Source organism: Gopherus flavomarginatus, chromosome 6, assembly GCF_025201925.1.
Source record: "Gopherus flavomarginatus isolate rGopFla2 chromosome 6, rGopFla2.mat.asm, whole genome shotgun sequence".
Lineage (NCBI taxonomy): Eukaryota > Metazoa > Chordata > Testudines > Testudinidae > Gopherus > Gopherus flavomarginatus.
In genome coordinates, this window is record NC_066622.1 from 86,435,249 (window position 1) to 86,461,654 (window position 26,406).

A 26,406-nucleotide genomic window follows, 5' to 3' on the forward strand; every position below is an offset into this window, starting at 1 on the left:
CCACTGTCAGAAGACAGGACACTGGGCTAGATGGACCATTGGTCTGAACCAGTATAGCTGTTCTTATGTACTTATGCCATATTACAAATCCTCCTCTCTTCCTCAGAGAAAGACTGTGGGCTTCATTATGGACAGAAGAATTAAGGACCATCACAAACCACACCATCTTCTGCAAGACACACTTCTTTGACCTGCCTTTTCTAACAAACACAGAGCTGTCGCAACCCTAAACCTATGCTGAAACATGGCGTCTGTATGGCCAATTGTCGGTCAAGGGGTCACATTGGTACCGTGTGCAACACCGTAGTGCCGTGTGCTACCCTATGGAGCGGTGTGCAACGTTATAGTGCCGTGTGCCTATTCCCGAACTGTCTGTCTGGTCAATTGTCGGTCAAGTTAGTGCCATGTGCAAAAAAGTAGGTTGTTGTGTGCAAAAGAGTAGTGTGCCAGGTGCAGATCCTGTTTACGTAGAGGGCACCAGCTCGGAACCTGGTAGGCGAAGGAGCTAGGGACCAATAAGATGCTGACACAAGTAAGAGTCTTCAAATAAAACTATGTCTCGCGCCAAAAACAGCAGGACTATCCATGTGTTAGCTGAAAGGCCTGATCACCCTTTCAGCCAGGGTCTCCTCTGGATTTTGTCGGCTCGTGTCGTGTCATTTCGTTTTGTTTTTTGGATTATTTCCCACCAATTCGTCATGCTCTCAGTGTCTGTACTGCTGGTCAGCTGCCCTTGAAGAGTGGTATGTGCATTTTAATTTTATGTAAATACTCTGTTTGCTTAGCCTCTTCCTTCCTTTTTCCCTTCCCTTAGTGCAAAGTTGTGTATATAGTATATGAGAGCCAAATTGTTGTATTAATTGCTACTGTGGTTGTTCGGTGTATTTTACAACATTTGATTAATGCGTGTACAGTTTACTTAGTTTTGTGTATCTGCTTTGGATTTTAGTGAGCAGTTGATCATAAATCGTTTGGTTTCTTGTTGTTGGATGTAAATAGACTGTTTCAAGTTGTGTATGCTTTTATTCTGGTAGTGTTTCTAGTTGATAAATTACCTTTCCCTAGCCCAAGTTGTAACTTATCCCCGTTAATAAACAGCCACGTGGTTTGAAATTTCAATCTGTCACGTTTTGATTTTCCTCCCTCAATCAAATACTTACTCGAACCTGCATTAGTCTCGGACAAGAGCATCTTGTACATTTAAAAACAAAGCCCTACCAAAATAAAACTCTGCACTGCACATTCACACACACATTCTCCCTCTAAAGAGAGCATGGGAGAGAAAATGAACCACACTCAGCAGATATTAATTATTCCACTTAATGAATTGCTGGAAGGTGTTCAGATGCTATATAGAAAGGGATGGTATAAGAACCTAGATAGGATAGAATAGAACAGCTCAGTGAAATCCTCTGCTCAGTGAACAGGGGATGGTCAAAAATATAAAAGAAAATACTGGAGTGTGCCAAAGATGGAATAAAAAATAATACTGATAATACTGTACTGCCATTATATAGATCAGCGTTATGTCCTCACGTGGAGTACTCTGTGCTCCCTTTTCCACTGAGTATCTTATCTGGTACACATGTATGGACTACGAATGTTTGTTTCAGACCCAGTGAGCAATGCAAATATTTTATGTCAATTGCAGAGATACAGCAAGCAGTCATAAACCACACACACATCCCTTTGAGGCACCTCTGGAAAACATTTGTATTGTAGCAAAGGGATTCATTGATTAAACTGCACCATCACTTTCACCATTTATTCTCTTTTAGTTGCCACCTTACCATAATGGAGGTCATTAACATGCTATATCATCTGTTCCACACATTACTGATATGCTGCATTTGTCATTCATAATGCTGCCAAGCTGAGACTTTTTTTTTCACATTAACTTTGCGCAAGGTTTCAAAGGCACCAGCACCACTTTAAAATAAAAAAAGGTATCTAGATAATTCTGTACTCAACAACTACAGCTCTGACATTTATCACAGAACACAAAGACTTGCTGGATTTAGCATAGTTGGAGTTGGAGGAGTGGATAGAAGAGGTGAAGTTCCTCAACGGAAATGAAAACTCATGTGTTCACAGAGGGCCACTGTCCTTCAGGGAATGTCTAAATTCAGAGGCACTTTCTTCCTCAAACCTCTCTTGTTGGATAGTCAAGTCCTAGTAATTATGTTCATGACTTGTTCTATTTTTTAAAGTGAAGAAATTGCCATTGTACACTTGTGTATTGAAGTCTAAGGTCTATCCCATCAATGGCAACATTATTTTATTCACAGTGTTTCTCCTTACTTGTTCTATCACAGAAGCACACAGAAAGAATGAGTCACATGTTTGCAGTTTTTCTCTCCATGAGATGCACTGAAAACATGAGTTCTGTAGCTCTGGATCATTTATCCTTTGCTTTCACTTCTGCCATCAGGAGCAAGTGGGGACCACAGACAGATCACTGAGAGATCAATGTAGAAGATGAACGACTAAGTTATATTTTTGAAAAAAGTGTTTTAGGATTCCCAGATCAGTCAGGGTGATGTCAGCTTCACAACCAGGGATGCAATTTTGGTTGGAGGTGTTCTTGGAGGTTTAATCACATGATATAATCTTTAATTAAAGATTAATCTTTAATTCTTGGAGACTCCAGGACAATCATGGAGGGTTGGCAACCCTATGCACAAGGACCTCAAAAGGGATCTGATCAGTACAGTTGGACAAGGTGGCCTCCTCATCTCCTGCGCATAATTCATCTTAAAACAAAATTCCTCCTCCCTTTCATTTATAAATCCTGAGATAAGGATCCCAGGTTTCCATTGCAACCACCATTGATGACATTGCAAACAACTAACAGAAAAGTGTGCTGGAAAAATGAATGCACTAAGAAATACTCGGTGTGAAAGAACAAACTTATTCCCATCACCTAACAGGTCTTGTCCAGCTCTACTCTCACATGACACCTCCTTTGCTTTAGGTAAGTTTGGAGTCTGTTTCAACTAATCGGGGCGGCTCTAGGGATTTGGCCGCCCCAAGCGCGGCAGGCAGACTACCTCCGATGGTTTGCCTGCGGAGGGTCCGCTGGTCCCGCCGCTTTGGTCCTCCAAAGCCGCGGGACTAGCAGACCCTCCGCAGGCACGCCTGCGGGAGGTCCACCGAAGCCACAGGACCAGCGGACCCTCCGCAGGCAAACCACTGGAAGCAGTCTGCCTGCCGCCCTCATGGCGCCGGCAGAGTGCCCCCCATGGCTTGCTGCCCCAGGCACACGCTTGGCATGCTGGGGCCTGGAGCCACCCCTGCAACTAATGCAAGGCGAACATCTTGCACTTAAGGCTTAGCTGGAAAGTGAGAGAGGAGCTGAACTGAGAATATTTAAAACAATTTCTGTATGTCTTATGGCTCCCTGGGGACAGCAGGAGTCATATTATGCTTTGTTTGCACTTCTCCACCTTTGCTTCCTCCAGGTCCTGCACTGCAGAAACAATTCTTTCTTTAAGAAGATTGGTGAATGGGGATTTCCCTAATAGCCCATTAGTGTCATCCTTATGCTGACTAAGGAGTAACTAGAGTGACATGAGGTGTTCTCTCCAGTGACCATATGTGAATGAAATGCTGGCCTCAACAATTAAACATAAGTTTCTCATGCAGTGATACAGAGCAATAGACTCATAGATTCTAGGGTCAGAAGGGACCAATGTGATCATCTAGTCCGACCCCCTGCACAAAGCAGGCCACAGAACCCTACCCATCCACTTCTATAACAAAACCCTAACCTATGTCTGAGTTATTGAAGTCTTCAAATTGTGGTTTGAAGACCTCAAGCTGCAGAGAATCCACCAGCAAGTGACCCATGCCCCATGCTGCAGAGGAAGGCAAAAAACCTCCAGGGCCTCTGCCAATCTGCCCTGGAGGAAAATTCCTTCCCGACACCAAATATGGCGATCAGCTAAACCCTGAGCATGTGGGCAAGACTCACCAGCCAGCACTCAGAAAAGAATTCTCTGCAGTAACTCAGATCCCATCCCATCCAACATCCCATCACCGACCACTGGGCATACTTATCTGCTGATAATCAAAGATCAATTGCCAAAACTAGGCTATCCCATCATACCATCCCTTCCATAAACTTACAAAGCTTAGTCTTAAAGCCAGATATGTCTTTTGCCCCCACTACTCCCCTTGGAAGGCTGTTCCAGAACTTCACTCCTCTAATGGTTAGAAACCTTCATCTAATTTCAAGTCTAAACTTCCTAGTGTCCAGGTTATACCCATTTGTTCTTGTATCAAGCTTAAATAATTCCTCTCCCTCCCTAATATTAATCCCTCTGATATATTTATAAAGAGCAAGCATATCTCCCCTTAGCCTTCTTTTGGCTAGACTAAACAAGCCAAGCTCTTTGAGTCTCCTTTCATATGACAGGTTTTCCATTCCTCGGATCATCCTAGTAGCCCGTCTCTGAACCTGTTCCAGTTTGAATTCATCCTTCTTAAACATGGGAGACCAGAACTGCACACAGTATTCCAGGTGGGGTCTCACCAGTGCCTTATATAACAGTACTAACACCTCCTTATCTTTGCTGGAAATACCTCGCCTGATGCATCCTAAAACTGCATTAACCACAGTGCCATTAGATGCTTTCAAATATAAATGCATTTGTAATTTTAAAGTCCATACTTATGTTCCATTAAATATTTGGGATCCTGGGGGTATATTATTTGTTTATTAAGCTGTGCATGGGACAGAAGTTCAATTTTGCAAATGACAGATTTTGAAATCTGGCTTTGTTCCAGAATTAGAGTGAAAACCAAAAATTCTGAAATTCTCCATGAAGGAAAATCCCACAAATAAACTGTTTCAGGTCAACTGAAAAGATTCATATTGACAAAATCATTCTGTTTCATTTTAAACTTTTTTGTTTTTTTGTTTTGTATTATAATTAAAGCTGGTTTAAAAAGTTATTTTTAATTAGCTGGCAGTTGTGAAAAAAACAACTGTTTTAGGCTGAACTGAATCTGAATTTTTTTTTGAATTTTCAGTGAATTGAAAAAAATTAAAAAAACATCAATTTTGGGTCACATAAAATGTTTCATTCAACATGAGAGATTTTGCTTCTGAGCATTTTAAAAGACTAGATTCATGAAACAGCGAGAGAAGGAGCAGCAAGAGGTGATTGCCGTCCTTATAATTTTTAGCCCAATGGTTTGGGCAGTCACCTGTAAGGGGGGAGACCTGGATTCAAATCCTGCCACCACTTCCAAAGTGGGCCAAGTGAAGCACCACCACCTGCTCTATTCCAAATGAAAATTTAAAACATGACATTGTTTGAATCACCACCCCCACCCCCAGTCCCAGTTTTCTTCCCAAATCAAATTCATGCAAAATCAACTCAATTTCACAAAACATTTTGATTTGGATGGAATGGCATATTCTGGAATATGGTGCCATCAAAGTTTCTCTGACCAGCTTTTATTGCTTAATATGTCGCAAAGGAAGCCCTTTTGTGAACAGGGCTGCTAACAGGAAGTTTTGCAAGGGAGTTCTCCAGGTGAAGGAGGAGCAAATACAGGACCCTTGGGGTAAGTGGTTGTCTGTAGTATGTGTTTGTGTTTGGGGGTTACCTGCTGTGTGCTGAGCTTGTGTTTGTCTGTCTGCCTGTTTGTTTGAAGGACCATGTGCTGTGAGCATCAAAGGAAGGTTTGACAGCTAGAAGCCTCTGTTAATTGGTTGAGCCTTAGCGGTGGGGCTATCAAGAAGGCCAGGACTTTATAAAGCAGTGAGCTAGCGACCAGGGAGCTTTGCGACCAGGATTGCTAATGGAAAGTTTTGCAAGGGAGATGGGAAGGGGGCAACGTTCACTTGCGATCCTTTTAAACCTGTAAACAAAACTATATTCAATCTTTTTTATTTAAACAAAATCCTTTCATTAACCTAGGCAGCTGTAGGAGAGAATGCAGTCAGAAGCCTAGCAGCAGACTGAGGGCTATCCAGTTTATTGTGCTGAGTGCAGCATGTGTGATTACCTGCCCTGTGGGCGGGTGGCATATGTGTGCATTCAGTGCAAGGAGCTCCTGGCCCTCAGAGACTGCATACGGGCTTTGGAGGCCAGGGTGGCAGAACTGGAGGACCTAAAAGAGGCAGAGATGTATGTTCATGAGGCTTTCCAGGACACTGTAGATTTGTCCCACCTCTGGTCAGACAGCCCCTGCACTGTTGAGGAGGATGAAAGGCCCAGGGAAGCAGAGCAGTCAACGGAAGCAGATGGAAACCTTCGCATAGTTGGGACCCTCGTTCCAGATGGTGTTGGGATATCCTCTCGCACTGAGATTACCACTACGGGGGAGGGAACTCCAGTCACTAGGAAAAGGCAGGTGTTAATAATAGGAGATTCGATCATTAGAAACATAGATAGCTGGGTTTGTGATGACCTGGAGAACCATATGGTCACTAGCCTGCCTGGTGCGAAGCCTGCGGATCTCTTGTGGCATCTAGATAGACTTCTGTGTAGTGCTGGGGAGGAGCCGGTGGTCGTGGTACATGTAGGTACCAATGACATAGGGAAGGGTAGGAGAGATGTCCTGGAGGCCAAATTTAGGCTGCTAGGGAAGAGACTGAAATCCAAGACATTTATGGTGGCATTCTCAAAAATGCTTTCAGTTCCATGCGCAGGGCCAGGTAGGCAGGCAGAGCTTCAGTCTCTCAATGCGTGTATGAGATGATGGTGTAGAGAGGAGGGGTTTAGATTTATTAAGAACTGGGGAAAGTTTTGGGATGGGGGAGCCTGTACAGAAGGGATGGGCTCCACCTAAACCAAAGTGGAACCAGACTTCTGGCATTTAACATTAAAAAGGTTGCAGAGCAGTTTTTAAACTAAGAGATGGGGGAAAGCCCACTGCTGCAGAGGAACATGTGGATTGGACAGCGACTTCTCTTAGAGGAGAGTCTATTGATAGAGATTCTCTAGGTTTTAGTCAGGAGGAGAGGATGGAAGAGGATAAAGTAGGGGCTAGATCAGACAAGAAACAATCACATAAAAAGAATCTGACACATCAGAAAAGGGCAGACAAATAAACATGGACAAGTTTTTAAAGTGCTTGTACACAAATGTTAGAAGTCTAAATAATAAGATGGGTGAACTAGAGTGCCTCATGTTAAAGGGGGATATTGATATAATAGGTATGATAGAAACCTGGTGGAGTGAGGACAATCGATGGGACACAATCATTCCAGGGTACAAAATATCTGGGAAGGACAGAAGAGGCCATGCAGGGGGTGGGAGGGGACTATACGTGAAAGAAAATGTAGAGTCAAATGAAGTAAAAATCTTAAATGAATCCACATGTTCCATAGAATCTCTATGGATAGTAATTCCATACTCTAATAAGAATATTACAGTAGGGATCTATTATTGACCACCTGACCAGGACAGTAATAGTGACTATGAAATGCTAAGGGAGATTAGAGAGGCTATCAAAATAAAGAACTCAATAATAGTGTGGAATTTCAATGATCCCCATATTGACTGGGTACATGTCACCTCAGGACCAAATGCAGAGACAAAATTTCTCGATACTTTAAATGACTGCTTCTTGGAGCAGCTGGTACAGGAACCCACAAAGGGAGAGGCGATTCTTGATTTAGTCCTGAATGGAGCGCAGGATCTGGTCCAAGAGGTAACTATAACAGGGTCACTTGGAAGTAGTAACCATAATATAACATTTAACATTCCTGTGGTACGAAGAACCCCTCAGCACCCCAACACTGTGGCATTTAATTTCAGAAAGGGGAACTATGCAAAAATGAAAAGGTTAGTTAAACAGAAATTAAAAGGTACAGTGACTAGAGTGAACTCCCTGCAAGCTGCATGGACACTTTTCAAAGACACCATAATAGAGGCTCAACTTCTCAAATTAAAAAACACAGTAAAAGAACTAAAAAAGAGACATCATGGCTTAATTATGTAAAAGAAGCACTGGGAGATAAAAAGGCGTCTTTTAAAAAGTAGAAGTCAAATCCTAGTGAGGTAAATAGAAAGGAGCATAAACACTGCCAAATTAAGTGTAAAAATGTAATAAGAAAAGCCAAAAAGGAGTCTGAAGAACAGCTAGCCAAAAACTCAAAAGGTAATAACAAAATGTTTTTTAAGTACATCAGAAGCAGGAAGCCTGCTAAACAACCAGTGGGGCTCCTGGACGATTGAGATACAAAAGGAGCACTTAAAGATGATAAAGTCATTGCGGAGAAACTAAATTAATTCTTTGCTTCAGTCTTCATGGCTGAGGATGTTAGGGAGATTCCCAAACCTGAGCTGGCTTTTGTAGGTGACAAATCTGAGAAATTGCCAGAGATTGAGGCGTCACTAGAGGAGGTTTTGGAATTAATTGATAAACTTAACAGTAACAAGTCATCAGGACCAGATGGCATTCACCCAAGAGTCTGAAAGAATTCAAACGTGAAATTGCAGAATTACTAACTATGGTTTGTAACCTGTCCTTTAAATCGGCTTCTGTACCCAATGACTGGAAGATAGCTAATGTAACGCCAATATTTAAAAAGGACTCTAGAGGTGATCCCGGCAACTACAGATCAGTAAGTCTAACATCTATACCGGGCAAATTACTTGAAACAATAGTAAAGAATAAAATTGTCAGACATGTAGAAAAACCTAAATTGTTGGGCAAAAGTCAACATAGTTTTTGTAAAGGGAAATCATGTCGTACTAATCTATCAGAGTCCTTTGAAGGGGTCAACAAACATGTGGACAAGGGGGATCCAGTGGACATAGTGTACTTAGATTTCCAGAAAGCCTTTGACAAGGTCCCTCACTAAAGATTCTTACATAAATTAAGCTGTCATGGGATAAGAGGGAAGGTCCTTTCATGGACTGAGAACTGGTTAAAAGACAGGGAACAAAGGGTAGGAATAAATGGTAAATTTTCAGAATGGAGAGGGGCAGGGGTGGCTCTAGCTTTTTTGCCATCCCAAGAACGGCAGGCAGGCTGCATTCGGCGGCACGCCTGCGGGAGGTCCCCGGTCCTGCGGATTCGGCAGCTTGCCTGCGGGAGGTCCGCCGGTCCCACAGCTTTGGTGTACCCGTGGTCGAATTGCCGCTGAATCCGTGGGACCGGTGGACCTCCTGCAGGCACGCCACTGAAAGCAGCCTGACTGCCGCCCTCACAGCGACTGGCAGGGCGACCCCTGCGGCTTGCCGCCCCAGGCACATGCTTGGTGTGCTGGTGCCTGGAGCTGCTGCTGGAGAGGGGTAACTAGTGGTGTTCCCCAAGGGTCAGTCCTAGGACCATTGATATTCAACTTATTCATAAATGATCTGGAGAAAGGGGTAAATAGTGAGGTGGCAAAGTTTGCAGATGATACTAAACTACTCAACATAGTTAAAACCAAAGCAGACTGTGAAGAACTTCAAAAAGATCTCACAAAACTAAGTGATTGGGCAACAAAATGGCAAATGAAATTTCATGTGGATAAATGTAAAGTAATGCACATTGGGAAAAATAACCCCCAACCATACATACAATATGATGGGGGATAATTCAGCTACAACTAATCAGGAAAAAGATCTTGGAGTCATCATGGATAGTTCTCTGAAGACGTCCATGCAGTGTGCAGCGGCAGTTGAAAAACCAAACAGGATGTTAGGAATCATTAAAAAGGGGATAGAGAATAAGATGGAGAATATCTTATTGCCCTTATATAAATCCATAGTATGCCAACATCTTGAATACTGCATACAGATGTGGTCTCATCATCTCAAAAAAGATATACTGGCATTAGAAAAGGTTCAGAGAAGGGCAACTAAAATGATTAGGGGTTTGGACTGGGTCCCATATGAGGAGAAGGACTTTTCAGCTTGGAAAAGAGGAGACTAATGGGGGATATGATAGAGGTATATAAAATCATGAGTGATGCGGAGAAAATGAATAAAGAAAAGTTATTTACTTGTTTCCATAATATAAGAACTAGGGGCCACCAAATGAAATGAATTGGTAGCAGGTTGAAAACAAACAAAAGCAAGTTCTTCTTCACATAGTGCACAGTCAACTTGTGGAACTCCTTGCCTGAGGAAGTTGTGAAGGCTACGACTATAACAGGGTTTAAAAGAGAACTGGATAAATTCATGGAGGTTAAGTCCATTAATGGCTATTAGCCAGAGTGGGTAAGGAATGGTTTCCCTAGCCTCTGTTTGTCAGAGGGTGGAGATGGATGGCAGGAGAGAGATCACTTGATCATTACCTGTTAGGTTAATTCCCTCTGGGGCATCTGGCATTGGCCACTGTCAGTAGACAGGATACTGGGCTGGATGGACCTTTGGTCTCACCCAGTATGGCCATTCTTATGTTCTTATGAAGGAGGGGAATTTAAAAAATATTTGCAGTTTTTTGTTCGTCTTTTGTCTAAAGTCCGTAACTGTGTGTGTAAATGTAAAGTCACACCCTTTTACCTGAGAGCCACCAACCGCTGGGGTAAAGTTTAGTGCACCAGATGTCAGCTGCTGCAGCTCTGCTACTAAACACTATTAAATATTCACCTTCTTCAAGACTGTACTGAAATCCATACTTTTATGAATAAAGGACTCCATGGGAACCAAAAGTATTAGCAAAAACTACCCACATAAGAACGGATTGCAAGATAGGGCTATAATATGTCTGTTTAATGTATGTCCTTTGTAGGGGGTATGTGATTGGGTCTGCTTACCCTGCACTAGCCCAGACCGGGTTAAGCCCATATTATTGACAGTGGAAGTCCTGCCACCCCGGCAGGACTGGGCATGCTCCAAATGCTCTAGCAGTAAAAAAGGAGGAAATTAAGCTTATTCTGGGCTGGAGGCTGCAGGGGCAAGACCTTCTCTGGGAAGCTCCTGCAGAGGGCCAGCTGCAGTCCCTGACTGTGCTGGGAATCAGAACTCGCTGGGCCCACTTGAACCCTGGCAACTGGAGGAGCCACTGACCACAGAGAATCTGATGTTTTGTGGAAGACTCCAATGTAGACCCTGGTAGGAAGTGACCTAGGAAGGGTGATGGAGTGGTACCTCCCACCCAGGAAACCTCAGTGTGTTTTGGTAGGACCCCTCTGTTGAGTCAGTGGCAAGTTGCTATGCCACTCTTAGGGCCCTGGGTCAGGGTCTGGTGGAGTTGAGTGGGCCATGGGCCTGCTACTGGGGCTGCTACACCCCTTGGTAGGTGCCCCACCCCCACAGACTCTGTCTGCTAGGCCCTGCTGCCCTGACCCTAGGGGTGTAGACTGTCACAGGGAGCAAGATACTGCATTTGCAGAGTGGTGACAATCTAATAGCTAGTAGCTCTTTTCCATTACTATGTACCATGATCCTTGCTGACCTTTAAAAGGAAATGGTCCTTGTATATTTCATAATTTTGACAGTCAGTGTCTGTTGCTTTTTCTTTGTTAACCTTCCGGAAGACTGAAATTGAAACAGGTTTTCTTACAGAGGTTTTTTCCTTGACTCCATTGTGTGTGAGCACTATCTTATAAAGTGCTGGGGAATCCTTCAGCATAAATAGGAGGTATTTATTGTAACTTACATTTCCTTAGTGCTTGAGATATTAGAGGATAGGCACTTTATAAATCACTCATACCGCACCACTGAAATGCAACCACTGGCAGGCTGCAAAACAGTGGAGGGAGCAGAATTAAGACTTCTGATATTCTTTGCTTTGAAACAAACATATCAATGGCTTTATTTGGGGAAAAAACGAGAGACAGAGAAGAGGGACAGGTCAAATTTTAGGCCTGTTGATCCCTACTGTCTATTTTATAAATCTTAAAACCAATAATCTGTCAGCAGAGCCTTAAAGTGAACTAAGAGCTATATACTTGCTTTGCCAAAAAATAGAAACTTTATCTTTTTTAAAGATTAACCATAAAGTTTGTTTTATTCTAGTGACACTATTGTCAAAGTTCTCAAGCAACACATGGAGTTTTAGTGACAAAAGCCTTGCTGACTTTAAGAGGGGTCATAAAGGCAAATCCTTCCATATTACTTTAAATATTTCACAGTAGATTATATATTATTTCAAACATAAGCAGGGTTAATTTTGAACTGGACCAACATACCAGTTTGTGGGTAACATCTGTGCCTACAATAAATATAAAACGCAACACTGGAATAACAATTTGCATCTGCAGCTCATTGTGAATACAAATATTGGCATTTGGGTGGATAACTATCTGATTTGTAAATTATGTGTCTGCATCATAATGTATTTGGCTGGATTACAAATCAGGCAGTTATCCTTGCAAGTGTTAATGTTTGCACCCACATGATATATGGGCACAAATTTTTCATGCATAAACTGTGTCCGCAAAAGAGGCCAGCCCAATACAACTATATAAAAATGACAGGTTTCAGAGTCGCAGCCATGTTAGTCTGTATCCACAAAAAGAACAGGAGTATTTGTGGCACCTTAGAGACTAATAAACTTATTTCAGCATAAGCTTTCGTGAGCTACAGCTCACTTCTTCGGATGCATAGGTGTTCCATTCGTGAGCTGTAGCTCATGAAAGCTTATGCTGAAATAAATTTGTTAGTCTCTAAGGTGCCATAAGTACTCCTGTTCTTTATATAAAAATGGACTTATTTGGGAATGTCTTTTCCCTGCCTTATTTCAGAAACAGGAGGGAATGCTGGGGGAGCCAAGAACATCCTGCATGATGGGAGGAGATATTATGGGAAAGAAGGTGAATGGGAAGCTGTAGGGAGCTTGAGAAAGCCTGAGAGGGGAGGAACTGCTGGGGTAAACTTGGGAGATTTTTGAGTGATGATATGGATCAGGAACTTCTGAAGCAGCCTCCCCACCATTCTGCTCTTGTTCTCATTAGGCTTTCTATTCCTTTTCCCAATCAGCCCATTGCCTTGTGTGTCCCTCTTTAACTATTTCCCTCTCCTGCTACTCATGCATCCCTCACCCTCTCTTCTGTCTCTATCTTACCACCCCCTTCTTTTGTCTACCATCTTTATTCCTTCTATATGGCCTCCTCATCTATCTTGGCAGGAAGGTCCTCATGCAACCAACTATAGCTGCTGCCTCTATCTCCTCCTAGCTCCTGTATGCTGGCTTGGATCAGCAGGGCAAGCAGCAGGAGCCGAGGATGAGAGACAGCTTAGCTACCTCAAATCCCTCCATCACAGCAAAACCCAATGGCCAAGAGAAGAAACTGCAGGGGAATCTCTGCATAACAGCCCAGGAGGGCTGCGGGGTAGACATGCAAAAACTGACAAATGACAAAGGGTATCATGCATGATGCAGTACACTTGGTATCCCTAGTCAAGAAGCCCCAGAAAGGCCTATCTTCCAGCTCCATGGTTCCCTTTCTTGCTCTTTTCTTATTCCTTTCTATGCCCTATTTTATTCCCAAATTATTTCCAAACACTTCCTCTCCCTGCCTCTATCGGAAATGAAAGTAACCCCTGAAAAGATAGCATCATCCCAGTAACATTTCCAACAGTTAAAGAATCGTGTTTTTTTTTCTTTTTATAACTTTAGGGACAGATCCTCAACTGGTGTAAACTGGCATATATGAACTGACTTCATTGAAGCTATGTGAACTTACACCAGTTCTACATCCAGTTTTCCCAAAAGAATTATGTAGATCACATTAGGTCTGAGACGAGCTACCTTTAACATTCAGTCATCAACTAGACTGTCACTTGATACATGTATTTATTTCCAACAGTGTTACAAAACCTGGTGGCTTCAATATATTACACTGGTCTACAATTTTTGAGAAGTCGTCTGCTTCAGAGATAAAATGTGATATTTATTATGTATTTTGATGTGCTGAATTCAAATATGACAATTAAAACAACTGGTTAGTGTTTCTAAGATATTTAAGTTTTTACATTTTATTGTCTGTTACAGCTATCCCCTATTCCATTTTGTTTCTTACAGCTGTCCCCAGACTCCATTTTGTTTTCTGTTCTCCTGTGGCCGCCCTCCCCTGGCTGTTAAGTTGTTTACCAGGGCCACTGCCCTTCTCAAAGGGAGGGCCCCTTAAGTTGTTTAACAAGAGCCATTGCCCTTCTCAAAGGGATGGCCACTTGTGCTGCGTGCTAAGTGGGACCACTGCCCTGTTCAAAGGGTTAGTCCTGTTATCACTTCGTTGAGCCTGGGCTTGGTGTAGGGTAGGCAATGTCCTGAGCTGCAAGTCTTAATGTGTTTTTAAGATCCTGGGCATGAGTCATAGGCCTCATGTGCTCTTGAGTCACCTATTGCACAGGACTATGTCCAGGCATGTCTCTGTGCTTCCCTTCAGTTTTTTCCCTGTGCTCCCTCCCCTGTGACAGAGGGAGCCTATCAGGATTACTGGCGGGAAACTGCCCAAGTTTGCCTTTAAAACCAGACATTTTTGAAACACACCTCAGAAAGGTTCCTGCATTGCTGCCTGGTCTGATCAGCCAGGGGTTCTGGGGGGTCCTTTCTCCGCTTTCGTTTTATTTTTGAGCGTACCCCCGTTTTTTGAACGCCCCCCCCCCACGAAGAACGAATTGCTACCTGAGAGATCTCCTGATTATTGAGACTGTACCGAGCCCTCCTTGCCTCTTCTGATGTTGCTGCTGCTTCTGCCTTTGCTGCTGCCTTGGGGACTGGTAAGAATCCTTCTGTAAAACTTTCTATACTTTTATTTTATTATTTTAGCTGCTGGCTCTGTTTCCCCAGCACACAGACTCAAGCTAAACCTTGGTCTGTGTTTTAAAACCTCTCAAACTCCAGGGCTCTTTGCCGCTAAAAATAAGTTTGTGCCGCTGCTAAGCTCTGCTCCTGTGGGCCTTGCCTTGGGGCTCTCTGCTTTCAGCTGTATTCACCGCTGTAGTCACCATCCCTTGGCTTCCTTGGGGGCTGGGTCCTGGACACATACCACTCTGCCCTCTGTAACCTCCCCATAGCATAAGGTGCACCATAGGTCTTTTTTTTTTTAGTTTAATAAGTCATAGTTTGTTAAGATTGTAGAGCTTGTAAGTTTCAACTGCCTTGTTACAGTTTACTGTTTTGTTGCTCCGTATAGTTGCTTGTTATAGCTTTGCTTAGAATTGTGATATTTGTTGTTTTGCCTAGTCGTTGGTTAAGATAGATAAGGTTTTTTGCTGCTTAAATTCGCCTTCCTGCTGTCCCGATCTCTCCCTGAACTGACTCCCTGTCTGTTTTTCTCCCGCTCCAATCTCCCCCTCTGTGTGCTCCTCTGTGTCTCCCTGTTATAACCCTTTGCTGCTTTTTCCCCCACATCTGCACTCTCTCCGAAGTTCCCAACTCCTTGCTGCTTCTCCCCCTGTATAACTTCCCTAACCCTTTGCTGCTTTTCCCCTCGCATCTGCACTCTCTCCGAACTTCCCAAACCCCTTGCTGCTTCTCCCCCTGTATAACTTCCCTAACCCTTTGCTGCTTTTCCCCCCGCATCTGCACTCTCTCCGAACTTCCCAACTCCTTGCTGCTCCCCCCCCCGCGTCTGCATCACCCTCTGAACTTCCCAAACCCCTTGCTGCTTCTCCCCCTGTGAAACTTCCCAAACCCTTTGCTGTTTTTTTTACCTTTGTTTTTGATGTCTGCTTGTTGCTTAAACCTCTCTCTAGCCCTTCTTTACACTTCTCCGCTGCCCCTCCCCTACCGAAGATCTCGCTGCTTCCAACCGCTCGTCTGCATACCACTAATCACTCACCCCGCCCCGTTTCTTGACCCAGCCTTTATACTGATATTGTATTGTTGTACTGTAACTCACCTTTTACTTGTAATTATAACACCCCATTGGTTGCCTCCACTTTTCTGATATACTTTGTATTTACATTGATGCCACTGTGTTACATTGTGTATCTAGCTATTAACTCATACAGAAGCTACCATTTTATTTTGCATTTCTTTTGGGTACGCTTTGCATTTCCACACTGTATCTAGAGTTGCTTATTGGCTGTACTGTATCCCATTGTGCTGAACCCCACTTGCTGTAGCCCACTATTAGAACTCCCTACACTGTTCAATAAGAACCCCCCCCATCGTTGTCTATTGTAAACACCCTATACACCCCATCCCATCGTATTTCATTATTAAATTCCCACCACTTCCTTTTCTTTTTCTTTAATAAAGAAATTAATTGGAACCCCATCTGTGTGGTAATTGCTCCCCAAGATCCCATATACCTGCAGGCAGGGACATTTATGTCTATGTATATTGTGTAGATAGTAGAGTTTTAATCATAAATTGTAAACCTAGGTCTTTTCATGTGTTTATGGTTGCTTTACATGATAATATTTCACCTGTCCTGTTTATGTAACACTTTAAAAATCAGCAAAAGGGTTATATAAATAAAATGTATTATGAAACAAAACGCAAAAAACTATTATGTACATAGTTTAGTCCTATTCAGCGTCTACTCGGCGCTTCTTGGTTTGTCTCTTGTATTCATTAAATGGGGCATCTCTTGCCACTGTCCAGCAATAGTCTGCAAGCATTGATGGGCTCCATTTGCCCTGATAGCCTGCCAGGAGATTCCACTGCTGTAGTCTGCAGCCCAACAGCTCTGTCTTTGGTGTGATGGTGGTGTAATGAACTGCACTCGGTTGGGGTTCTTTGGGCAGTTGGCCTTTATACGTCCCAGTTCATTACACTTAAAGCATCTTCCAGCTGACTGGTCACTGGTTCGAGGTGGGTTACTGGAGACTGGTGAGGTGGAAGAATAGGGCGTCTGTGGCTTTTCTTGGGTTGTCGGTGGGGTCTTGTGCTGCCCTCGGTTATAGGGTTTATTGTCGGTGTGCCCCCTGGGGTATTCGCTCCCCTTGACAGTAGGTTTTTTCTTTTCTGCCACTTCCATCCATTTGGCTCCAATCTCCCCCACCTCGATTACCGTTTTGGGCTTTTCATCTAGGATGTACCTTTCTATTTCCTCAGGAACACCATCTAAGAACTGCTCCATTTGTATCAGGAGATGCAGCTCGTCCAGATTGTTAACCTTTGTTTCTGATATCCAGGCTTCATAATTCTTTGCAATGTGGTAGGTGTGTCGGGGAAATGACACATCTGGTTTCCATTTTAGGGCTCTGAACTGCCGACGGGCATGTTCAGGTGTTATCCCCATTCTGTATCTGGCCTTGGTTTGAAAAAGTTTATAATCAATCATGTTCTGCTTAGGCATTTCAGCCGCCACCTCTGCTAAAGGTCCACTGAGCTGTGGTCTCAGCTCTATCATGTACTGGTCTTCAGCGATGCTGTAGCCAAGGCAGGCTCTTTCAAAATTTTCTAAGAAGGTCTCAGTGTCATCACCTGCCTTGTAGGTGGGAAATTTTTGGGATGTGGAACAACAACTTGAGACGGGTTGTTAGGATTGGCTGGGTTCTGTTGCTTAGCCTTTTCTAATTCCAGGGCCGGCTGGTAGGTCTCCCTCTGGAGTTCAAGCTGTCTTTGGTGGTCTGCATCTTTGGCTGCTTGCTCTCTTTTGTAGGCTGCCTCTCTGTCTTCTTGTTCTCTTCTGTGGGCTGCCTCTCTTTCTCTTTCTCTTAGCTCCATCTCTTTTTGTTTTATTTCTAGTTCTTGTATTTTTTTTCCATTTCTCGTTGGTGGGCTGCCTGTTTGATCTGTTCTTCTGTATCCAGTTTTGCCTTGGAAGTCATGGTTCCTGTTTTCTTGTGTTGGGGTGCCCTCTGCTGGTTTACTGTCTGAATTACTGTTCCTCTATTGCCTGCTCTGTTGCTCAGCAACAGAGTCTTTCTAACAAGCCTTCCCGAATAAAATTAGAACAAAAGAAAAACCTTCATTTGCATGTGTGTTCTGCTGGTGTAGTTGACTCACAGCTGGAGTTCTATTGTCTAACAAAAGACCCCTGTTAAACTTAATGGCCCTTGCCTGAGGCCATATCTATGCACAGCCAGACCGGAGCAAGGAAAAAAAATTCTCTGGCTGCAGTTTAAAAAAATAAACCCCTTCCCTCTGCTTATAACCAGCTAGCAGAGAAGCACATTAATAATCTTACTGGCTTTTGGATTCTTATCTATCTCACTTAGCTGCCAACCATGTCATAGTATAATTCCCAAATCTGGACCTTAGCGTCCAGGATATGGGTACTAGCATAAAGTCCTCTAAGCTTAATTACCAGCTTAGATTTTGTAGCGCCGCTACCAATCAGGAATTTCTAGGGCCTGATACCCTCTGGTCCCCCCAAAACCTTCCCTGGGGACCCCAAGACCCAGATTCTTTGAGTCTCACAACAAAGGGAAATAAACCATTCCCTCCCTCCTCTTTACCTCCTCTCAGATCTTTCCTGCCTGGGTACACTAGGAGATACTGTGATTCAATTCCTTGAAACACAACACAGAGAGGTCAAGTTTCTCTCTCCCCTTCTCCCAGAGGCAATACAGATTCAAGTTCCGTGAATCTAACACAAAGAGGAAAATTTACCTTTCCCTCCCTGCTTCCTCCTCACCCAGAGGCAATACAGATTCAAGCTGCGTGAATCTAACACAAAGAGGAAATTTATCCTTCCCTTCTCCCCACCAATTCCCTGATATATACAGACTTAATTTCTTTGAGCCTTAATTAGGAGAGAAAAATCAACAGGTCTTAAAAGCAAAACTTTTAATAAAAAAGAAAGAAAAAAGTAAAAGGTTTATCTCTGCACTTTAAATGGTAAAAAGTTACAGGGTCTTTCAACTTATAAACAATAGAAAGAAACTTTCTCCAGCAGAAACACAATTTAAGCTACTTCCAGCAAGTACACATATGCAAATTAAAAAAAAAACAAATTAAAAAGACTATGACTGCCTTTTCTTACTTACAATTCTGAATAGATAAGAGACTGTAGCAGGGAGATTGGCAGAAACCTGGTTGCACCTCTAGCCCCGTCCTGGACCCAGAGAGAACAAAGCCAAACCCAAAACCCACAACAAAGGCTTCCCTCCACACGAGATTTGAAAGTATCTTGTCTCCTGATTGGTCCTCTGATCAGGTTTTTGGGTCCCTGTTTGTTAACCCTTTACAGGTAAAAGAGACATTAACCCTTAACTATCTGTTTATGACACTTACTCTTGGGTAGTTCCAAATCCCTGACAAGGTCATTCAGTTCACCTTGTGTTATGAGGTGTGGTTCAGAGGAGGAGGATGGGAGAAAATGTGGGTCCTGTGACATTGATGGTTCAGGACCAGAAGTTTCAACCTCTTCCTCGTCTGACTCAAGTAAGAATGATTCTGGTGCATCAGGAACCGGCAGTCCTTCTCCGTGGGGTACTGGGCGTATAGCTGATGGAATGTTTGGATAATGCACAGTACACTTTTTCTTCTTTGATACATCTTTCCCAACTGGAGGCACCATGCAGAAGTAACAATTGCTGGTATGATTTGTTGGCTCTCTCCAAATCATTGGCACTGCAAAAGGCATAGATTTCCTTTTCCTGTTCAACCACTGGCGAAGATTTGTTGCACAAGTGTTGCAGCATATGTGTGGGGCCCACCTCTTGTCCTGATCTCCAATTTTGCAGCCGAAAGAAAGGTGATAGGCTTTCTTAACCATACTGGTTAAAGTGCGCTTTTGTGATGCAAAAGTCACTTCACCACAAACATAGCAGAAGTTATCTGCACTGTTCACACAAGTACGAGGCATCTCTGCTCACTTGGGCTAAACAGAAATGTGTCCCTTTGCAAAATCAAACACTGACAAATAAGAGAGCACCTGACACTGTATGATTTCTAGAGCTGAGATAGGGCAATTTGTTCAGCAAGAGTGATGTAAGCTTCGTTATGATTGCACCATCCATGACTTCTGGGAATAACATGATGCAATTCATATCATGTATGATGCAATACCAGCTTCAGATTGCATCATTCATTGTTTTGCCTAAAAAGCAAGTACTGTCCAAACCCAGTCATAGATTTATTCATAGATCCAGTCAAAGATGTATTTTAGTCATTTCTGGTTTAAATTGAGATCCCTTCCCTTTATAACTCACTTATCCTCCGCCATTCCCAAGTCAAGGGTCGTATATACTGACCCAACAGCATATCTTGAAAACTAGAGCCAATCAACAATTTTAAGCATCATTTTCGTTCTCAGTGACCCAAAATTAGTAAAGTTGGACTATATTTATTTCAGAAGCATTTTGGCTGTAGAGCAGTGTTATTGATCAGAGGACAATGACACTTACGTCAATCCCTCCTTTAAAATACTGGCAGAAACATTCAGATGAATAAAACTCTGCTGCCTTCCGCACAATGCTTCAAGAATTTAGGGAGACAAACATAAAATGGAGAGTTTTACTCTCGCCCTGGGTAATGAACTTGCTAGGATGTATTTGAATGCTGTGCAGAACTCTGGTCACGCTGCTATTGAAGAGGTTATCATAGAAATTAAGGTGGGACAGCAGAGAGCAACCACGATAATATAAGCAGTCTAGGATCGCCGAGCTTGATCCTACAAGCCCTCCAAACACACAATTTCCACTGAAATCTTTGGTAGCTCAGCATACAGGGGGTTTGCAGAACTGGGTACCAAATTATTAGAGAAATTACTTCTACATTCATTATTTAGGATTATAAATGGACATTAAGAAGGAATCCAATTAAAGTATAAAGGGTATGGAAATAGAGATATGATGTTCAGTTGGGGTAATGCAATATGCAAGAACAATGGCACAAAAATTGTAAGCTATGGAAGGGTCACAGTTTCATGTAGGGGGAAAATATCCATCTCACCCTTCCCTCCCACCCCACTCCACCACCACCACACTGACAACAGCTAATAGGAGGAGTAACTTAAATCATAAGTCCTTTCTGTCTGGGTCATTTTTTTTTGCTTGGTGTTCGTACAGTGCCTAGAATAATGGGTCCTAGTCTGATGGGCATTACTGTAATACAACTAAATAATCATAATGTGTGAAGAAACAGATGTAATATGTAAGAGTGAGTATTTATAAGTATTTCAAAGAAATCAGAGGGATGAGAAGCAGAAAGATCTCCCCAGTTTCCTAGTATAGGAAAATTCCCCAGCAGGCACAGAACCCGTACAGCTGGGTCCTACACAGTTTCTCCTGAAAGTCCCTGCACAAGCGAGCAATTCCTGGCTGGCAAATACCCTGTTGGAGGGCCAAAGCCATCGGAGATTATAGCAACCCCCATTCTGATCTAAACTAAGCTGGGACCTGGCCTCCAGAATCATGGAGTTACAATCAAACCTTAAAAGCATCTAGCCTAGTTCAAAAAGGTAACATAAAGCACAAGAAAATGTAAGATCCAACTGACACAGCTTTCTATTGCGCACACACAGAAGCTATAATGCTGCAGTTCCAAAGGAATTTCTAATCATTGACTAACAAAGATGGAATCCATTTATCCCCGTACCTCTGTCTGTATCTCATTAACTGCAGAAGCAGTGGTTAGGGTGCTCCAAGTATCTCAACAACAAATTACATTCTTCAGCATCCTGTGGCTTTTTACACAATATTTATTTAGCTGTTTCATTCTAATTTCTACTTTGAATGTGGACATTTCAATGTATTCTGGAGGCTTTTAGAGCATTTATCCTTGGCGTATGTGGGGCAAAAGCAGCTCACTAATGTGGATAATTATGTTTTAGCTGCACTTCAGTTAATCCAGGGCCTTTGAATTCTTTCTCTGCTTCCAAAATAGAAAACATGTCAGAATGAGATCTTCATTCATTCCTTTTTTCATCAATTCTTCTAAATGTTCAAACAAGGGTAACTATTGTGTATTCTCTGACAAAGCCAAAACACAGACTGGTATTATTCTACCAAAAGAATAACTAACTATTTTCATGGTGAATTTTTAGTACTCATGAAAGAGAGAGAGTGGCAGCTAGAGGTAGTCATCATGAAAACAAGCAGTGTGCAAACAGTGCACCTTCGGCTTACTTTGCAATGCTGGCTGCTGTTCCAATCCTCAGCTGCCCTTTGCAGAGACTGCGCTAACTTGAAACCAGCAGCCCACTTTTCACTCGTGCTCTATTTTAACTTCTATTCCCACAGGTGCAATAATTATCTGTGCTGATTCTCCCAAACACTCAGCTGTCATGGACTTCAGTGTGGGTGCAAGAGTGTAACCGACAATGAGATTTGGCTCATTATCTTTAACACTTGCTGTGTCCTACAAGATCAAGAGCTGGGTGATTATAATACTATAGATGTCCGATGCCTATATTTTTAAATCTTATTCACCTAGGGTGGGAGGAATCTTAGAGTTTTACTGAAATACCAGTTAAAAAACTGCCTGGATCAATACTCTCTGCCATTCTTTTTTAATCAGTAGCATTTAACTCCATTTATTCTGGCTGATTATGCTGGCAAGTACCTAGGCTCCTATTTTCATGTAAATAATGCACCATTTCATCCTTAATACTGATTCCATTACTTTCTTTACTGGGTCAGAAGTCAAATATATCATTCTGTAATTACTTTACACTATTCTGGAATTTTAAGACAAACCTCATCTGATTCAAATGACAATGCACAGGTTTTGCTGAATAACTGAAAAAGTATAAGTATCTTCTCACTATTATTAAATATCCACTCCTGTTGTGGCTGTTATCATCACTGAAGTGGACTGCAATAGGCTCCTCCTGCACCAAATGTGCAATTTACACATAACAGTCAATTTTGTAAGCTAAAGAGTACCAATCAATGAGAAAAGGCTCTATATTTAAAACATTGTGGCCATCTTGTCTATAATAGCATTATGGATAACATTACATTCTGCAACAAGGAAGTTAATCAATAACTGTTTGTCTGAAATTATTATAACTGTCAATTGAGTATGTTTCTGTCAGCCCACCAGCTCAAATGAGATGTACCTATAATTCCATCATGACCTTTTCATGGTGAATGCAATGTAATGCTGTGGAACAACTCACCTGGAGATTAACTTTAACCCATCTAGGGAATATTCTTCACAATTTAATTTATCTTCTAAGATAACATTTTGAAGGAAAAAACCCTCAAAACAATCAAAGCAATGTGCACTCTGAGACCTGTTCTAATACCTAAGTAGGATCTGTGCAATGAAGATTTTATTGCCATTTAAAGTCATGGCAGTTATCCATGGTTCCTGGCTCTTCTCTGAAACTAATAAGCACATGCTCCATGCAGTATGTGTAAATAGCAGCCCATTCAGATAGTAACTGAATTAAATTGCGCATCTAAGAAAAATAAATATTCATTGCTGTGATCAGTGTTGATATTTTCTTTTTCCATGGAAAAAGTGCTCATTAATTTTAACTGATAAATGTTATCATCCTGGGATAGCAACGCACAGCACTGTCTTGGCTATAGTCCGCCACGTAACAATGAAGTATGTTACCCTCTCAAGGTGGTCTAATTCAGAGGCAGTTGGATGTATAATTGGATTGAACATTGGGGAGGGGAAATCCAAGTGGGGAAAGGGCGTCTTTTCTGCCTGTGAGAAACTGGCAAGATGCAGGAAAATTCTTGATCTGTTAGCAGGGACTGGGGGCTGGATGTGCTTTTTGTGCTTTCAGAACAGCGCAATAGCAGACACTCAGAAGAAACTTGGTGGTGCCACATGCAAACTGCTCTCTAAAGCTCTGGAGTCAATTGTCAGTCTGTTCTCTGGCTAAGAAGAATAAAGTATACAGAGTGGACTGATTTAAATTAAAGCGATTTCAATAAAATGTAACTTAAATAGTTGATTTTAATTGTAACTTGCATTTATTTTTTTATTTATTTTCCTAAAGAAAAGTTGGTAACTATTTAATCCATTTACTGCAACTTGTTGGGGTTCCCCAAGAATTCAGTCCAACCCCAGTCTTGTCACTCAAGTTCCTTTATCTGGCATACAGCAAAATGCTGAATTGATCAGACCCAAGACTAAAGGATTAGCATACTGCATATCCAAAATTATACAAACCTCTTTCTTCATATACATTTACATTGACTATATATTGCATGACACATTTTGCTCTGTCCATTCACAATCCATGCACAACTTACTCTTAATCTCATCTTTACATTCATTACTTATCTTATCCATTGTTACCCTGTCCATTGTCAAAGGTTCTCTGGGTGCTCCCCCTTATCTTAGCTGTACAGACATTCTGTTTTCAGCCTGCTGATATATTTACCTCTCTAATCTTGTCTCCCAAGACATGAGGCCTCAGCCATGTCCAATTTCTTATGTCAAGCCAAGCCTTCATTCCACTCTTTGTTTTTCTTTTTATATTAGCATTTGTTTTATTTGAATTTTTTTTTGTGCTTTCTTTTTTGAGTTAACTACTTAGGAACATATTCCCAAGACCACAGTAATTGTAATTATTTGAACTACTATTAATATTAGGCTAAAAGTATGAACCAGTTGGTGCAAGCTTACTTTATTTAGTATTGCCCACCAGGGTGTAATTTACATTATAAGCTTGTTCTGCCTATAAAATATTCTTTAGTAATTTTAACTTTGCTTTTATTTTAATGACATTAAAATGGTGCAAAAATGAAAAAAAGGAAATGTAGGTATGAAATGGAACCTAGGTGAATGAAAATAACACTCCCTAGATCCATACTAGAAGTGGTCCTCTTTAGCCACTACACAACTCTTGTTTACTAGCATAAGAAGTTTTTATTTTACCAGAGTTCCAGCATTTTAACAATACTGTGCAGTTTGGAGACTGTTCCCCCAGACTGTACACACATGCCCACAACTTTGTCTGTGGGACACTACTCCTGCACATATAAGTGTCCTTCAGCTGCAACAGCAGATTTATTAAACTAAGGAAGTATTATCTGTAATTAGTGAATTTAACAGATTGTTTCTGGTCATGTCTTTTGAGCTTTTAGAACTAGTAGATTTCATCTCTCAGATGTAGTGTTTATTCATAGATTGAAAGAGGAAAACAAGCTTTCCTGCTTTTTCAACTCTGAATTGGTTTCTTAACTTGAATGAACTAGTCAGTGAACTGAACTAGCTGAATAAACTGAAATGAAGAAAATATTCTCTCCTCACCTACAGAAGAAGCTACATAACAGATCAATGGAAACTTGTTTCATACATAGTCTATATTTTCCTCAGTGTTTTGATCAGTCCAGTTCTTAATTATTTCAGTGAAGTAATTCCACTGAGAGAACATCCCATGGGATATCTAATACATCTAACAGTTGACTCATTTTCCCCTCTATATTCAGCCATAGTTTCCTTAATTTTATTAACTTGTTGATGGCCATAATCTTTGTGTTTAAATACAATTTTCTACGGAACTCTGAGGTGGACAGCTCTAGAAAAGGGAACCTTTTTTTAATATATATTTGTATTTAATTGTTCTTACATCTCATATCTTCTATGGCATATTTCTATATAAAAACAAAATTATATTAATACTTAAGAGTTTTATTTAAATCCTCCTAACTACAATAGACCATAAAGATTACAATAATCAATGTATCATCACAAGTTATATTCTATCAAAGTTAAGCTGAAATATGGGCATAATCGCTTTATGAATGTTTATGAATATCTTATGAACGGGTAACTAATATGATCTGATAGGACACATGCCCACTCCAGTCTGACATTAAAGTTACAGATTCCTTTGTCCAAAGATTCAGATACCGCCCCCCCACATCCTTGCCAAAGACCTAAAGATCCTTCTGTTTCCCCTCTCTTTTATGAGCCACCATCATGCTGGCCCTGGGTTACTGGAAGAGGCTCCCCACCCAATGGCAGAGGATGCACTGTGGTGTGACATGAGGTACATCCCAACTTGCCATGTCTGAATTTACTGCAGCATCCTCACTATTCTTAAGGGCTTGGGTTTGGGAATCACACCCACATTCCAGAACAGTGCAATGATTCCAGGGATCCAGCTTCTTTAGTGTGAAGATTGTGGTGGGTAGTCCGAGGGCAGTGAGAACAAGGAAGAAATGAGGACGGAGTTCTGTCACTGATGAACATGTAGAACTCTGAGCTTCTGTTTTTAAACCATGGATGGGCTCCCAAGAGATGGGTTTTGACTGCTGAACAAATTTCTGGATGTTCAGGTTCAGTTCAATAGATTTAATGTCAGATTCGAGTGGATTTGTATTTTTGCCCCAACTGGTGATCCAGCCCTAGCATTAATCTCTTTTGTTGTACTAAAGAAGCACAACCTATTGGTAAGAATACAAGAGTAGAGGGCAGAAGCTCTCAAGTACTAACATCATTTTTGATAGTGACTGCCTCTGTGGCCTTAAGCAAACTGACATCTCACAGTAGAGCTTCCAATACTTCTCCATGAGAAGTATGCTCTTGAACTAATATGCCTCTGCTCTTCTCTCCATAAAATGGGGAGAATACTACTTACTTTAATCCTCATAGCTCTCTCAGAGATGTGAAGTTTATGATGCACTAGGACAATGAGAAGTGCTAATTTTTATCATTATTTTTATTATATTAGAACAGGGGTTCTCAAAC

General features: G+C 41.8%; 1 protein-coding gene across 8 annotated transcripts in view; it reads right to left on the reverse strand.

The window, feature by feature from the left end:
- The window catches only part of LDB3 (LIM domain binding 3), a 211,061-nt gene that overhangs the window by 107,461 nt on the left and 77,194 nt on the right, over positions 1-26,406 (reverse strand). The gene's annotated exons all lie outside the window — the stretch shown is intronic.